The sequence below is a fragment of the Suricata suricatta genome, chromosome 8, assembly GCF_006229205.1.
Source record: "Suricata suricatta isolate VVHF042 chromosome 8, meerkat_22Aug2017_6uvM2_HiC, whole genome shotgun sequence".
Taxonomy (NCBI): domain Eukaryota; kingdom Metazoa; phylum Chordata; class Mammalia; order Carnivora; family Herpestidae; genus Suricata; species Suricata suricatta.
The window spans coordinates 133,672,068-133,688,517 of NC_043707.1; the positions used below are offsets into that span (position 1 = coordinate 133,672,068).

General features: G+C 52.7%; 1 protein-coding gene across 2 annotated transcripts in view; it reads right to left on the reverse strand.

Moving 5' to 3' along the window:
* The window catches only part of UBIAD1 (UbiA prenyltransferase domain containing 1), a 157,108-nt gene that overhangs the window by 21,919 nt on the left and 118,739 nt on the right, over window positions 1–16,450 (reverse strand). Inside the window, exon 3 of one of the 2 annotated variants that reach the window (XR_003911938.1) lies at window positions 2,982–3,339. The exons of the other annotated variant lie outside the window; for it this stretch is intronic. The gene's annotated coding sequence lies outside the window, so the exon portion shown is untranslated. Of the gene's footprint in view, window positions 1–2,981; window positions 3,340–16,450 lie in introns of those variants that run through there. 2 annotated transcript variants of the gene reach the window in all.

The window sequence follows — 16,450 nt, forward strand, 5'->3', positions numbered from 1 at the left end:
TTAAAGGCACTAAGAGCTGGGAGGGAAAATAAAGCCGGGAACAGGGCAAGACTTGTAACAGGCCTTAACCTGGGCGGCAGGGTGGCTGCCATGGGAACAAGACTCGGAAAAAATGAGGACAAGAGCTGCAGGCATGTCCCAGGGCCGTGGGCAGCCTGGGGCAGGAAAGGATACGGAACAGCATGTGCGAGCGCCTGGGTGGCTCAGTCAGGAGAACTTTGGAGTGCAAGCCCCGCCCAAGCCACGCCCCCATCCGTGCCCCGCCCACATCAGGCTCTCCATGCTGTCAGCACAGAGTCTACAAAAAAAAACAAAACAAAACAGTATGCAGGCCCCAGGTGGCCCAAGTGGGCGAGGGGAGAGGACTCTCCGGGAGGCTGGAGTGGCACCAGCGGTGGACCCCATAGAGATGCGTCCACATCTTCAGATTCCCGGGACCCATGACCGTGACCTTATTTAGAAAAGGGGACTTTGTGTGTGATTAAATTAGGGATCTTGGGATGAGATCATTCTGGATTATCTGGGTGTTCGGAAATCCAATGACAAATGTCCTTGTAAGAGACAGACGAGGAGAAGCTGTGTGAAGACGGAGAGAGAGGGGTGGCCACGAGCTCGGGATCTCGGACAGCCACCAGGGGCCGAAGAGGCCGAGCAAGGCCTCGCCCCTACAGGGAGAGCGGAGGCCTGTCAACACCTGATCCTGGACCTCTGGCCTGCAGACCTGGAGAGAATACATTTGTGGTAGTTTGTTACTGTGGCCCCAAGTAACCAATATAGAGGCCGTAGTAAGGATGCCGGCATTCACTGGGAAACTGGGAAACTGGGCCCAGCAGCAGGTTCTGAACAGAGTCTGAACTGACGTCTGCCTTACTGAGTGTGGATGGTGGGGGAGAAGGTGGAAGGGGAGCGGAGGGGAGGGCGCGGCAGCGGGAGGGCAGGCACTCTCTAAATCTGCGTGGAGTATTGAAGCTAGGCTCCAGGGGCGGGCTCTGTGGGGGGGGGGGCACAAAACGCCCCAGGACTATCCCCTGCCCCTCTGACGTGGCATGGAGACAGGTGGCTTGTGTGGAGGGGCTCCCCAGTAGCCACACGGCCCCTACAAGTAAGACACAACAAACAGCACAATGATCATGTTCCCCGTTCTCCGGACACTCGCTCAACGCAGGTTCCTTGCTAAGTACTTTCCATGCACTGCCTTGCTTCAGCCTCTTAAGAACTACAGGATATAGGTACCGTTGTTCCCGTGTTGCTGAGGGAGAAACTGAGGCTTGCTCAAAATCACAGAGCCAGTGAGGGGCCGAGCCAGGATTTGAACCAGCTCTGTCGGAAGCCGAAGCCTTGTCTGTCTGGAGCAGCAGCAGCAGGAGAGCAGTGGGAAAGGAAGGGGAGGAGTTCGACCAGGGTCGCCCAAGCAACAGGAAGAGGGTCAGGACTTGAACTCAGGACCTCCATGGTTCACAACGTGCAGTTCAGGGCCGCCTGGGTGGCTCAGTCGATGAAGCGTCTGACTTCAGCTCAGGTCATGATCTTGTGGTTCGTGAGTTCGAGCCCTGCGTTGGGCTCTGTGCTGACAGCCCAGAACCTGGAGCCTGTTTTGGATTCTGTGTCTCCCTCTCTCTTTCTGCCCCTCCCCCACTTGTACTCTGTTTTTCTCTAAGATACACATTAAAAAACAAAACAAAAAACAAAGCACAGTTTAGATGTGCTTGTCCAGTAACAAGAGATACATGTCAGAGCAGCAGGAACCGGGAGGGGGGAGCTGGCCAAGGGTGGGTGGAAGGCATTTCCTCCAGGCACATGGGACTCAACCCTTGGGTGGCAAGAGGGTGCTGGGCATGTGGACCCAAGCAGTAAAGCTGAGCCGTCCAGTGCAGCCCGTCCTGCCAACTGACCACCACGATCCTTGGCTGCTGGCCCAAGCCATGTCCACCTCCGCCAGGCCTGTGACCCAAGCCAGTGTGGCCAATGAGAGCCAGCGGCCCTCGGAGAAAGACCAGCAGCCGAGCCAGGAGCCACCCAGGTCTTGATGACTTACATGGGCTCCACCTCCCCAGCTTCTCCCCTTCTCCTACATTAATATTATCCTCACAGCCTGAGCAAAATTAGCCACATGCTGGCAGCTTATTTTTAATTGTTTCCAAATACGCACGCTAATTATTATGCAGTTCTAAATAGGAAGTGATGGCAGGAGCGGAGACTTGGTTTCGGTGACACGAGGAATGAGGGATTACATGTTCTCGTTCTCGGCAGCTGCCTCGGGGACCCTGGCCCCCGCCTTCTCGCCTGGTGTTTTGTCTCTTCTTGTAGCCGTTCTAATAACTACATCAGGCCAGAGAGTGGAGCGGGGAGCTGACACCTTCCATAAAACAACCGTGGAGATCAGGCCCTGGGGAGGCCTGGCTGACGGGCGGGAGAGAAATGGAACATGGCGTGGAGGCGGCGTGGAGTCCAGCCTGCTGGGTGCGGGGTACACACGTGTGCCCAGCAGGGCCCCTGATGCCCACGGGCTGTGGCCACGGGACAGCATGTCAGCAGACAGTGGACGGAGTGGACAGAGTGGGTGCCTGCCCCACCCAACCCCACTCCAGTGGGCTCCCCCTCACCCCATTTCTCTCTCTCTCTCTCTCTCACACACACACACACACACACACACACACACACACATACACACACACGCCTTCACTAAGCTCACCTCCACCACTATCCTCATAAGTAACTATCCAGTTAATGTCACATAGAACAGTGAGCCAGGGGCGCCCGGGGGGCTCAGTCAGTTGAGCATCCAGCTTCAGCTCAGGTCATGATCTCGTGGTCCATGAGTTTGAGCTCCGCATCGAGCTCTGTACTGACAGCTCAGACCCTGGAGCCTGCTTCAGATTCTGTGTCTCCCTTTCTCTCTGCCCCACACCCACTCACACTGTCTTTCTCTCTCTCTCTCTCAAAAATAAATAAACATTAGAAGAAAATTTAGAACAGCGAGCTTCAGTTTGGGGGGGACGTTAGATTATTTTGAGAATCCAACAAAAGCCAGGGATTCCCTCCCGTGAAAGAAATGCACACACGTGCAGTTTCGGTGGGGGGTCACAGTCCCCGGAAGCCTCTCCAGATTCCCCAATAAACTTTGAATCAGTGACATGACCCTGCGGCGGGAAGCATGGATTTGCAGGTGATTCAGCTGGGCTGGGAGGTTGGAGGTTTGGCGCCATCATTTCCTGAGGCCAGTGGGCCGCTTCTCCAGCCGCAGGTAGCACATTTGCACATGGGAGGGAACAGTAATATTCATTTGTTATCTTTCTTGAAATGCTGTTGACAAGCCGTGTCAGGGTGTTTAGTACGGATCTAGACAAATGAAAAGATGTTCCATCAGGGTTGGGTACTATCAAAATGAGGGGAAAGGACACTAGAGAGAAGCGTTTTATTTAGTCCTGGTTCTGCCACTAAGCGGCTGTGTGACCTCAGGCAAGTTACGGACCCCCTCCGAACTTCCATTTTTCCCCTCGATCAAGTATATTCTGGGCATAAAGAAAACAAGAGACCTGGTCCCCAGCCTCCACGAGCTGTTGCTGTCTCTGACTCGTTGCCCCAGTGTGTGGTAGAGACCCCAGGAAGGAGAGTTGTTGGCTGGGCCAGTCAAGGAGGGCTTTCTGAGGAGGGGGCATTTGAAAAGCATGAAGAGTCTGAGTCTGAAGGGAAGCAGGGAGAGACCATGGAGAGAGGATCAGGCCTGAAGAGGGTCCCGATGCCTCTCTTGGCTCACCGTGTCCCACTTTCTGCCTGGGGTGAGTATGGGGGAAAGGGGTCCATGCCTTGTTCAGCGCTGTCCTCAGCACAATGCACATGACATGTACCTAGTAGGTGCCCGAGAAGTGCTTGCAGACAAGCAGATGGGTGCACCCGTGCTCCTAAGTCCCCAGCCCTTGCCTCCCCGAGGCTGCTGGTCCTGACTTTCCACTCTCCGCCCCTCTGATCCAGAAAAGTCAATCAGCTGTGGGTACGAAAGGCTGAGCAGAGTTATGACTTAACAAGCAGTTCGCATAACTGGGGCTAATTTAACTCACTCGTCTGTGTTGTGCTCAGAATGAATGCTGCAGGTCGTGGGGCCCGGAACCTGGAAGCCGATGTATGGAAACATTTCCTCCAAACTGTCCCCGGTGTGGGCCTTTGGAAGCTGAGGCTCAGGGTTTGGGTCCCAAAGACCAAGGGTCTGGGGGGCTGGGTCATGGGCCTGGGCACCAGGAATGGGGGCCAAATGCTTGGCTAAACCTTTCTTCTAGCTGGAGGTTAAATCTGAGCAAGCCCCAAATCATCCACATGATGGCCGGGGCGGGGGGAAGGAGGGGATAATGGAGGGTCTCTGAATGAGAGTTCCACCAGGTGGGCATAGCAGGGAGGGTACTAGAGGCAGGGACTTGGGCAAGCCACTTCTCCCCCTCTCAGAGCCTCAGTTTTCCCATCTGTAAAATGGAGATGAGTCATGATAAGCCCCAGAGATGGTGTTTGTAGCCTGGCAGACAGTGGCGGTCATTCTGGCCCCTCAGGCGGGAAGTCAGGTGCAATGAGCGATGAACTCCAGACCCCGCTGGGTGGGTGGGGGCAGGGAGGGCAGCCGGAGGTGGGGAGAATTCCCGTTACTGAATCCATACAACCACCCCCAAAAGGCGATAGGGTGTTTCAGGGCCCTAACAAAGCCTCTTTTGGGAGTCCTCTCTCCATACTTTCCCTTGCACCACATGTACTGTTTAGATAACACACATTGGCCTCAATCAGAGCTCGCTTGGGTCCCTCACAGAGTCTCCAGGTGAATCAGCGTATAAAAAGCAAGAAGGGATGGGGCACCCAGGGGGCTCAGTCGGTTAAGCATCTGACTTTGGCTCTTGATGCTGGCTCAGGTCACGATCTTGGGGTTCCTGGGCTGGAGCCCCGCATCCGGGCTCTGCACTGGCAGCGTGGAGCCTGCCTGGGATTCTCTCTCCCTCCTTTTCTCTCTGCCCCTCCCGCACTCATGTGCTCTGTCTCTCTCTCAAAATAAACAAACTTAAAAAAAAATAAAGCAAGACGATAACCTGGCCCAAACGTATTGACTGTTCCTGGGTGTGGGACCTCAGAACTACGAGGGTATATGGTTGTGGACAAGCCACACCCTACGCAGCAGGGTGACCTACTTGGGCTGGTTTTCCTGGGACACAAGACACGACAGTTGGTCACCCTCTCGGCAGACGGCTATGGGCGGTAACACACCCCCCCGTGGATGCATGGAAACCCAAACCTTCTCATTCTGAAGAGAACAGGCACCCATAGCTTGGCCGAAATTTCTAGGGACAGCAGCACGCAGAGACTCAACAGGTGCCTCCTCTCAGACACTCTGGACGGAAGCAACGTCCATGTTCCGAGGGCCACATCAGAACGGGTCTGGGAACGGGGCTCTGGCAACACCCCCAGACCTGATGGGGGAGTCCCTGGAGAGGAGCCTGAAGAAAATAATTTCATGAAATGCACTGGGTGGAAAATCCACATTTCTAAATTAGCACATCCAATTTCAGATACGTGCTTTTAAATAGACGTGTGTAATTAAACTAATAAATTAAATATCATAAGTAGATATTTAACTACTTTTTCCAGTGGCATATGAAAATATAAATTCAAGTTGGCCCAACAAACTTTTTTAATATTCTCATCGAATGCATGGAAGGTCCCTTTGTATTCAGAGCCCGTCTGCTGGCATGGGATTCTCTTCAGCCTGCCCCACCCCGTCCACCCCTGGGCAACAGGGTCCCTGTGGATAATTGGACTGGTTGATATTGGACAGGAGAGGGGATTTATTCACTCATTCCTTTAACAAATATTTATTGAGCACTGGGTGCCGAAGGCTTGGTGTATGGCAGTTTAAAAAAAAAAAAGCATATAAGTCCCTGCTCTCGTGGATCTGACATTCCATTGGGAGACACAGACAATCACCTCACAAGTCAATAAAATATATTTTGTGTCAGTATGAGTGCTGAGGAGAAAAAATAGAGCACAGAAGAGGGATGGGCGTGATGGTAGAGGCTGACGTTTTGGAAAGAGGCTTCACTGAAGAGGGTCATTTAGTTAAAAAACTGAAGGGAGGGATGGAACGAGGCTTGTGGATTTCTGGGAACGACCATAGCAGGCATTGGGGGCAGCGAGTGCAAAGGCCCTGGGGCAGGGATGTGCCTAGGGTGGTTGAAGAACAGTGGGGAGGAAGCCGATGTGGGACGCACAAGGGTCAAGTGGGAGGTGACGTGGTCAGAGAGGAGAGGGGAAGTCAGAGCCTGTGAAGCCTCGCAAGTTGTAATAATACCTCGGCTTTGGTTCTGACTGAGATGGGAACCACTTAAGGGGTTTTTAGAAGTCATGTGATTTATGGTTTTTCTTTAATTTTTTTAAATGTTTATTTTTGAGAGAGAGAGAGAGAGAGAGACAAGGCATGAGAGGGGGAGGGGCAGAGAGAGAGGGAGACACAGAATCTGAAGCAGGCTCCAGGCTCTGAGCTGTCAACACAGAGCCCAATGCAGAGTTTGAACCCACGAACCTCTAAATCATGACCTGAGCCAAAGTCAGATCTTTAACTGACTGAGCCACCCACGCATCCCGATTTGATTTATGTTTTAACAGGATCCCTCTGGCTGTGGAGTGAAGAACACAGCGACGGAGCCAAGGGCTGAAGCAGAGAGACCAGTTGGCAATAAACTAGGTGAGAGATGACGGGTGCTCAGAAGGTCACAACCACGGGAAGACGTGACCAGATCCCGGCCACATTTGGAAAGTAGCAGAGACAAGATTTGCCAAGGGATTGGATATGGAAGGTACTGGAGGGAGAGGAGTCCAGGATGACTGTAACACTTCTGGCTTGTGCAACTGGAAGGAGGCAGTTAGCCAAGGTCACCTGGGATGGAGAAGAAGGTGGTGGAGAGAGTTTGGGAAAGACCAGCAACTTCGTTTTGTGTACGTTACGTTTGAAAGGTCTTCTAGTCCTCCAAGCAAAGATGCTGTGTGAGCGGCCGGATGGGAGTCTGGAGTTGAGGAGATGTACTGGCTGAGGCTACATTTGGGGTCATCAGCGTTGGCGTCGGCGTGGTGTGGGAGGCAGCGGGCTCAAACGAGAACATCCCGGGGCAGGGCATGCGTCGTTAAGGAGAATTCTGAAGACGGAGTGCTGGCGCAGGTCAGGTGGAGGACCAGGAACCGAGCGAGACAGAGAAGGAGCATCCGAGACATAGAGAAGCAGACCAGGAGCCTCGGCTTCTCCTGGAAGCCAAGAGAACAGTTTCAAGGAGGAGGAAATGGCTGACAGTGGACTGGACAAGTCCAAAGAGAACCAAGGACCGACCACTGCACTTAGCAATGAGGGGGTCACCTTGGCAAGAACGGTTTTGATGGAGCGATGGGACGAGAGCCTGCCTGGGCGGACTCGGGAGGAAAGGGATTGAAGGCAGCTAGACAGCTCGTTCAAGGAGTTTTGCTGGAAAGGGAAGGAGAAATCAGGAGGCGGAGGAGAGGAAAGCACGGTGTAGAGATTATTTCCTTAAGCTGGAAGAGATAACGGCATGCTTTATGGTGTTGGGAATGACCCAGGAGAGACAAAAGAGATGATGCAGGGGAAAGCGAGGGGAGGGAGTCACCGGAGCGCTGCCCTTGAGTGGGGACATAGCAGCTTTGCCCGGGGAGGCAGCGTCCCCTGCGCTGGGCTTGGCCGGTCAGGCTGTCTGCCTGATGGTGCCGGGCTCCCGGGGGTGGGTGAGCGAGGGGAGGCAGGGGGCTCCATGTTGGTCTTGCAAGAAGTTTATTTTTTTTTTATTAAAAATATTTTTTAATGTTTTATTTATTTTTGAGAGAAAAAGAGAGAGCGAGAAAGGGGAAGCATGAGCAGGGAGGTCAGATAGAGGGGGAGACACAGAATCTGAAGCAGGCTCCAGGCCCTGAGCTGTCGGCACAGAGCCTGACACGGGGCTCGAACCCATGAACAGTGAGATCATGGCCTGAGCTGAAGTCAGATGCTCGACTGACTGAGCCACCCAGGCACCACTTATAAGAAGTTTAAAAAGCAAGCTATGGGCTCACCTCCTTGCTTTCCGGCCCAGCAGCTGTGCAACCTCGAGCAAGTTTCTGCGTGAACTTGAGTGAGTGTCTCCACTTCTCCAAGCATCAGCTTTCCTCTCAGAAATGGGGACTAATGGAACTGACTTCAGAGGTCCGTGGGAGGTTTAAGATCCTGGAGCACGTAGACTTCTGGCCGTCGCATCCGGGGTGTGGGAAAATGCTCCAGGGGGGTTCACTCTCCTCATTACAAGCAGTTCAATACTTCCCCCGCCCGAGCTCACCCAGAGTTTAATAAAACCCAGCATGTAAACGGCAATGGATGTAGCTATAAACTTGCAGTGCACACACCCCATGGTCGCTCACAATCGCCCTGACCATTTGTGACCCTCGGGCTGCCACAGTGATGAGACAGTTCTGGGGGGGGCAAGCTGTTCCCAGATATAATGCCCCTGCCCTCCTGCCTGCAAGGAGGCACGTGGGATGAGTGACAGCGACCTTATTAGAGAGAGAATATTAAATCTACTCTGTTTGATCTTTTTTTTTTAAAGCAAATTACTCACAGGGGTTGGCACTTCAATGGTTATTAGTGACATGTTGCTTGAATATGCTCACAACTGAGCTACATGGCAGGGTGGCAAGCAGACTGTGGTGCTAGTTAGGGAAAATCAAACCAACCAACCCAAAACTTGAGATGAGCTCGGGCAGTCAAGGAGGGCTTCCTGCAGGAGGCAACCCCTCAGTGAGTCTAAGATGGGAAGGTTTTAGCCAGGTAGAGAGGAAGGCTCATGTAGTTCGTTCTGTGTGTGTGTGTGCATGTGTGTGCATGTGTGTGTGCGTGTGTGTGTGTGTGTGCGTGCATGTGTGTGTGTTACTTAGCAATAACTGAGCAAATGAATTTGGTTGGATTTGTCCTGTTTGACCACCTGCTAGGCCAGCCAGAGTCACGTTCCTCTTCCCCAGGGACCTAGCTGCTGGCAGGGACCCACATTGCCAGGGGTTCCAGGAAGTTCTGACCTTCACCCTCCCCACGTAACCCTCCCCACATAACCACCAGACACTGCTGCTGTCCGCTGCCACTCAGAGGAAGGGGCTTGGGGCAGGGACACAATTCAGTCAATCCACAGGTATCACTTTGGAAACATGATATAATTCAGCTCCAGTGACAACTGTCTGGTTAACCCGGGGTGGGGGGGGCAACAGTGGAGGAAGAGGCATAGAAGAGGTGGCCGTGGTAGCTGTTGCTGCCGTGACATTTAGGAAGTGTGGCAAGTGTGCAGACTCTGGGCTGGCTCGGGGGCGGGGGTGGGCTGGAACCTTGGCATTACATAATCTCAATAATCCTCGCAACAACAACTTCCAGGAAGGTCCTACTATTTGCCGATTCACAGGTGGGAGTTATGAGGTCAGAGATGTTAGGTGACTTGTTACATGTCACAGAAGAGAGACGGCGCCGGCCTAGATGGAACTCTGGCTTTGCCGTGCTTCATATCAAAGTCCTAAGACGAGGGGCGCCTGGGTGGCTTCGGCTCAGTTGTGGGTTCAAGGCCCACATCGGGCTCTGTGCTGACTGCTAGCTCAGAGCCTGGAGCCTGCTTCAGAGTCTGTGTCTCCATCTCTCTCTGACCCTCCCCTGCTCGTGCTGTCTCTCTCTCTCAAAAATAAATAAAAAACAGAAAAAAAAGTCCTAAGACGGAAGAGGTCAGGGCAGAGAGAAAGCAGGAGCATGGAGGCGGCAGAGGCTCTTTGCTCCTTTGCATAAGATGAACCAAAGGCAAGGTTCCACGTCCTTCTGGTGTGGGTCCCAGGACCATAGGGGCCACACAACCAAAACCAGAAAACCAGACTTTGCAGACCCCCTTGCAACCAGGGTTCTGGGGGCAAACTGGGTTCTGCCAATCAGATGACCGATGTTCAGACCATGTGACCCGCTAATAACCCATAAGCTGCCCTCATGGGGCCAGCCTACCCTCAACTCCAGAAACCAGGAAGGTCCTACCGTTTCCCAGGGGACAGATAACAGACCTCAGGAGGCAGTTTCAGCCTGGCCGTCCTCAGGGCGTACGGGGGAAAGCGGGGACATTTGGGAGGGCCGGGGGGAGGCTGCATGTTCAGAGAGGGTATAGCCTGGTGAGGATTTACAAACACACACTGTGTAGACAGACAATCTGGGCTTTAATCCTGGCTCTACTGCTCCTGGCAATGTGACCTTGGGTAAATTACCTACTCTCTGTGCCTCAACCTGCTTATCTGTAAAATGGGGGTAACCATAACTACTTTACAGTACCGTTGTAAAAATGGAATGAAATAATGGATGCAAAACAGAGCAAGGCCTGGCGCGTGTAAGCCATTAACAAACGTGAGATGTGATCATGGCGTCACATCCTGGGCACGTCGGATGTCATTCTCACAACCCTCCTGCAATGTAGGTGGTGTTTCTTCATTGTGAAGCATGAGGGTGTGAGGGGTGCGGCTGGCAAGAGGTGTGGGGGAAGGAGATGATTCCAGACACCGTGGTCCCACACTGCTTCTCCGTGAGGCCCTTGGGGTCTCAGTGAGCCCGTGCAGAGAGAACGGCTTCTTGGAGGACCCATGACTCCACCGCTGCCCAAGCCACAAACAAACACGGATTCCTGTCCTCATGGCCTCCTCGCCCTGTAAATTCCCAGCTCGGAGGCAGGGCCCTACCCCAACCACTGGGCGAGCACAGGTGGGTTATTTCTTCCCCCAGCCCCAGTCCAGCCCCTCCACCCCCCACCCTGTGCACCAACAGGGCCTGCAGTCTGGGGGAGGGGGGGCCAGCCTCTCCTGGGAGGGGAGCCTAAGGATGGTGGGACCCTGCCCACCAGGCCTAAGGGAACCGATTACATTTGCATTGCATTTAGAACAGAGGCAATCTGTACGTGGGCTAATGACGTGCCAATTGATTAGCAGAAACATAAGTGCTGAAGAGTCGTTCATTAGGCGGGAGTCACGGCTCCTGCTCGTCTAGCTCAGAATCCGAGCAGCTGTCGGCAGCCCAGCCCCGTCCTGGCCTGCCAGAGCCTGAGCTGCTGCCAGGACGCCTTTTCTTGGGAGAACGACTCTCCAGATGGGGTTGGGTGGGTCCCGGGTCTCCTCCTGGTCCTTCTCCACCTCGCTTTCCTCCTCTGTAAATGGAGGGGGGGGGGAGGAAGAACGCACCTCACCGGGCTAGCCAAGGTCACAATCAGTCAGCAGATACTCGACGAGCATCCACTGCATCTGAAGATGCAGAAACGGCCCAAATGAAGGCAAAAGGACAGACATTTGCATCGCCACGTCAGAAAGTCGGGAGAGGAAAAGAAGTCCTTTCTCCTCTCTGGATCTCAGGGTCCCCACCTAGAAAAATGATATCGGCAGATGTGATTAAGTTAAGGGCCTTGAGCTGGGGAGATTATCCTGGGTTATCAGGATGGGTCCAACCTAACCACCTAAGTCCTTAAAAGGGAAGACTGCCCTAACTGTGGTGACAAAATGGAAGACGGGGCCAGAGCCAAGGAAGGCGGTTGGCCCCGGACACCGGAAAAGGCGAGAAGGCAGATGGTACTCAGGCACGCCAAGACCTTGATTTTCACCCAGTAAGATCCATGCTGGGCTTCTTTAAATTTTTTTAACGTTTATTTATTTTTGAGGGAGAGAGAGACAGAGGATGAGTGGAGGAGGGACAGAGAGAGAAGGAGACACAGAATCCCAAGCCGGCTCCAGGCTCTGAGCTGTCGTCAGCACAGAGCCCGACACAGGGCTCAGACTCAGAAACCGTGAGATCATGACCTGAGCCGAAGTCTTCACTCAACTGACTGCCCCCACTAGGGGCCCCTCCATGGTGGACTTCTGACCTTCAGAATCATGATAAGAAATCTGTATTGCTTGAAGCCACTGAGTCTGTGGTAATTTATTGCAGCAGCAGACGGAAGCTAATACAGGTCCAGATCAGAGACGTGTAACATAAGACCTAGAGGCCGCTCTGCTGCCTGATGGGCGCTAGCATGCATGAGGACCCCAGAGCTGCGTGGTCCCGAGGAACTTGCTGCGATGGTGGACATGTTGTAGACCTGTGTTGTCTGACAGACCAGCCACTGGCCACGTGTGGCTGAGCGCTTGAAATGTGGCTAATGCAGGGGCACCTGTGTGTTTCAGTAGGTTAAGCGTCTGATTCATGATCTCACAGTTCATGAGTTTGACCCCCTGCATCAGGCTCTGCGCTGACAGTGTAAAGCCTGCTTGGGATTCTCTTTCTCCCTCTCTCTCTCCTCTCTCTCTCTTTTTCTCTGCCCTTCACACGACTTGCTCTCTCTCTCTCCCTCAAATAAATAAATAAACTTTAAAAAAATGGTTAAAACAGTAAATTGAACATAAAATAAAGGCTTTCTGTTAAATCACCTTTATCTTGATCTCGCGGTTGATGAGATTGAGCCCAGTGTCAGGCTCTGCTTAGGATTCTCTCTCTCTCCCCCACTCCTCCCTCTCAAAATAAATAAAGAAATAATTTAAAAAACAAATATGGCTAATGCAGCTGAAGAACTGAATTGTTAATTCCCTTTGATTTCAATTTATTTTTTAAAATTTTTTCAATATTTATTTATTTTTGAGAGAGAGAGGGAGAGAGAATGAGGGGGGGAAGGGCAGAGAGAGAGGGAGACACAGAATCCAAAGCAGGCTCCAGGCTCCAAGCACAGAACCTGATGTGGGGCTTGAACTGATGAACCAACCATGAGATCATGACCTGAACTGAAGTTAGAAGGTTAACCGACTGAGCCACCCAGGCGCCCCGGATTTCAATTAATTTAAACTCAAATGGCCACATACGGCTGGTGGCGGCTGTATTGGACAGTGTGAGAACACTTTCACCATCACAGAAGGTTCTACTGGATGGCGTTGCTTAGAGGCTTTGAGCTACAGCCCAGGGAGGAAATCGGACCAGCCGCGGGGGGCACGGAGCCCACATTCTCTGCCTACTTTCAAGGGTCCAGGTCTCTGCACAAAGGCTTCCTTCCCTTGGCTCTCTCCATTGGTCTGGTTGGGTGAGGACTTCCCTGTGTCCTTGTGGTCCCCCAAGATCCCTCTCCCCTCTCCTTTGTAAATGTGGGGACCTTGCCACCTTTAAGAGCAAGACCTGAGTCTTGGCAGCAAAGAGGCTGTGTTGGCCGGAAGAGCTTGGGCCACAGATGTCTTGAAGAGGAGTCTCTGGAAAAGTGCCCTTCACCAGGGCTCTCTGTGGGCTGGAAAAATCCAGGATATACTTGCTCTTGGAGATGAGCTTCAGGTGGCACCCAGCAGAGCCCCTCGATTTCTCCGAGATAGAGGAAGATCCCAAGTTTCTAAGAAGCAGCTTTGTCTTGTCTTTTCTGAGTTACCTGGGAATTTAGGAGGCCTGAGTGGCTGCCGGGAGGGGTCTTGGGACCTAACATCCCAAATTGTCCACAAGATGCTCTGGGCAAATTTTAAAGGGGTATCAGGCAATAGCGTTCATCAGATGTTCAAAGGGGTCTATGACCTCTCCCGGTGAAAAGATTAAGAAACACTCTGCTTTCTTGTGGCTTTGAAGAGACCTCTCTCTCATCGCCCCACGCCCCTCCCCCACACTTTCTCAGCTCTCCTTGCCTCCTAGAAATATCTACCTGGGCCTGCCCCCCATTGGGACCATCCTTCTCTCTCTTTCTCTCTCTCCTCCCCCCCTCCACCTAGGCTTTGCTCTCCTCCCCTCCCCCTGCCCCCCAACGAAGGCTCATCAATTCCAAAGGAAAAAGCCAAGCATCTGATGTACTTCTTGAGGCAGACAAAGCAGGATGAGAAGGGGGAGCGCGTGTACAAACAGACTGATCTCCAGAAGAGAGGAATTACGTGAATTACAATTGATTTTCCACCGTTAATGAAGCATGAACCCGTGTGATTGCATCTTGAAAAGATTTATAATTATTCATTGAATCTTGGAAGATAATTAAACTTCATTAAACACAGACATGACAAGCCTTCAGAGCAAGCTGAGACCTCTGCACGGGGTTCCAGATCAGAGCAGATGATGCGAGGCTGGGACCCTGTTGGGTGGGGGCAGGAGGGCTGACGTGGGGAGCGGGGGGAAGAAGGGAAGGCTCCCGAGAAGGTTCTCCTTGAATATACAGACACTCTCCTGGGTCTTTTGATTTCTCTCTCTACCCTTCGGAGATCTCCTCCCCACCCCCCTCCCCCGCCTCTCCAGCCTCCTCTGCCCTCTGCCCCATGGTGGAAATGGGGGAGCATCGGCCATCCTGTCCAGAGTCCCTGCGAGCCCAGGGGGCCACGTGACCTAGCAACAGGAGGAGGGGGAGACTGGGGGTCCTTGCGGACATGTGGGTGCCAAAGCAACGATGGGAGTGGAATGCGTGTGTGCGCGAGCTTGCACACGCGTGTGCACGCAGGCATGGGGGGTGGTCTGCTCCATGGGCATACAAATGCATGCATCCTGGCAAGCCGACTGGCCGGAGACACACCAGATTGCCCTCAGTGGTTACCTTTGTGAGAGGATGAGAAGGGGGTGGGATAAAGGAAGGAATTTCACTTTTTCCCCACAACATGCTTCTTTAGTGCTTGAATTACATAATGAGCATATATTCAGAGTGAGCACATGTAATTTTTAAAAAAATGTTAATGCATATAGCCATGATCTGTTCAACGGATATTTATAGTTAAGAGCCAGGCTTTTGGCTCAGTGTGCTGGGGACAAAGAGATGACTCAGACTTCCCGGGCCCCTCTTCAGGGAGTATACGGTTGCAGGTGTGACCACAGGTTGAGTTGGTTGTAAAGAAAATCTCCTGCCCCACCTCTGTGGGCCCAGAGGAATCAGCTCCAGCTGGGAGGCAGCCACAGTTCTGATCTCCTGGGGGTGGGTACCCAGTCCCCCACCCTTCATCCGTTCCAAGCCATCCCTTCCCATCCTTCAGAGAGCACCTCCTGAGGACCCCCGAGCCCCCACCCAGCCTGACCCCTCTGCTAGGCTAAACCCACCCTCACCATGATGCCACAAGACCTTCCTCCTGCCACAGGCACAATGCTGCTCCCCCAGGGCTCCCTGTTCCCTGCCAAAGTGACAGAAGGAAAGAATATTAATGAGGCCGCCCTCACCATCCTTTTTATGGAGCTGCTTCTTGGCAGAGAGGAGGTCTTTCTAAGCACGGCTCCGGCTCGGAGGGAGTCGTGCCCCAGTCCGGGTCTGGCCTGGGTTCCATGGCCTGGAATGGGCGAGGAAGCACCGGCCAGGGAGTCACTGGCCCAGGTGTTGAGGGAGGAGGTAAGGATTGGGGGATGGGAACATCTTCAAGGCAGGAACCATCCCTTAACCCAGAGGTAAGACCCCAGTTCCTAAGCCAGACAGCCTGGTTTCCAGTTATGGCTCGACTACCTTGCAACTGTGTGATATTGGGCCAGTTCTTTAAGTTCTCTGTGCCTCAGTTTCCCCCATCAGTGGCTCCTTTATGGGTTGTCAAGAGAAGGTGATAAAATGATATACATGGAGCTTTTGGCAGATTGGCTCAGCGGAAGTGCTGGCTAAATGGCAGCAATTTTTAATTTGTAGGATTTGAATGATTTTCCCCCAAAACCTCCCGTTTTTAGATTTTAAGGCCCTTTACTTCATTCGTGGTGCACTTCCAAGAACAGCCAATGTGCCTTGCCGGTCTCTGTACTCCTCGTGCCTAACCCAGGACTGTAGAGGGTGGGGCTCAAGGTCGGTGGTGCTCAACCTTGGCTCCTAGTAGGTGTTCAAGGAAATAGTTGTACAAATAAGGGAATGAATGAAGAACAAATAAAACTGGGCCATAGGACTGATTTCTAACCTTTATATATCTTCCCAATACAGGACACTTAGAATTGCTGAATGTACAAATTAAAAGATTTTTTTAATGCATGGACAGGCTGGTGGGAAAGTAAAGAAACCCTTCCGAGGTCAGAAAGAATAAGAAATGCCATGCCAAAGAGTCAAGAGAGCATCTCCTCGGGGGCGCCTGGCCAACCCACAGCCTGGGCCCGATACACTGAGTTAGGGGGACAAGGTCTGAGCCTGAGTGGAATTCAAGTCTGCTGCCACTGCATAAAGTAGGCTCCTCCCAACATGAGCTAAGGAAAGCCTGCTGTGACTTTGGTGAGATGGGGAAAATGGCGAGTAAAACTCTCCTGGGGGCTCCCGGGGGGCTCAGTGGGTTGAGAGTCTGACTCTTGATCTCAGCTCAGGTCATCATCTCCGGGTTTGTGAAATTAAGCCCCGACTCAGGCTCCACACGGAGGATTCTCTCCCTCTTCCTCTGCCCCCTCCCTCACTGAATGGTTATACTCTCTCTCTCTCTAAAATAAATGCACTTTTATTGTATTTTATTTTATTTTCAGGTTTGCATTTTACAATGC